The sequence below is a fragment of the Penaeus monodon genome, chromosome 30, assembly GCF_015228065.2.
Source record: "Penaeus monodon isolate SGIC_2016 chromosome 30, NSTDA_Pmon_1, whole genome shotgun sequence".
In the NCBI taxonomy this organism is placed as follows: domain Eukaryota; kingdom Metazoa; phylum Arthropoda; class Malacostraca; order Decapoda; family Penaeidae; genus Penaeus; species Penaeus monodon.
This window is the reverse complement of record NC_051415.1, coordinates 36459246-36459802: the sequence shown is the minus strand read 5'-3', so window position 1 is coordinate 36459802 and position 557 is coordinate 36459246.

Genomic DNA, 557 nt, shown 5'->3' with positions numbered 1-557 from the left:
TTGCTCGGCGTCCTGTTATACATACAAGACCCTTCCAAATGTGTCCACTTTATTACATAAAAGAAACTGCTGTCTTCGGAAGTCACAGAAGGAGGGGCTACTAGGGCTGCCTCCCCCAATGGAGCTTTCTAAAGAACTAAAACCCAGTTTTTGTAGTGTTTATAAAGTTGGTTTTTGTTAGACCATATCATACATATATAATGCATATTCAGTGAACCACGATTTGCAGTGGTTGAGGAACCTATCATGCTTATGGTTAAAAACAATATTTGGGCGTCACTGATATGACAGTTAACTAGTGATATTACATGCATCATATTTTCTTTTGTTTTGTACAATAGTTCTGCAGAGATTTGCAAAATTATATCTTAAGACACTGTTCTGATTTACTTGTTGAATTGATTTACCTGTTGAATTAACCATGCTAGAGCAGAACAACTGAGGTTCAGCAGCATTTGTAAAGAGATCTATCATGCAACAAGCTTGTTGAAAAGATACTGATAAATAAGTGAACCAGTTAGACTTCATCCCCTTTATGTTGACTTTTTAAAATGTAT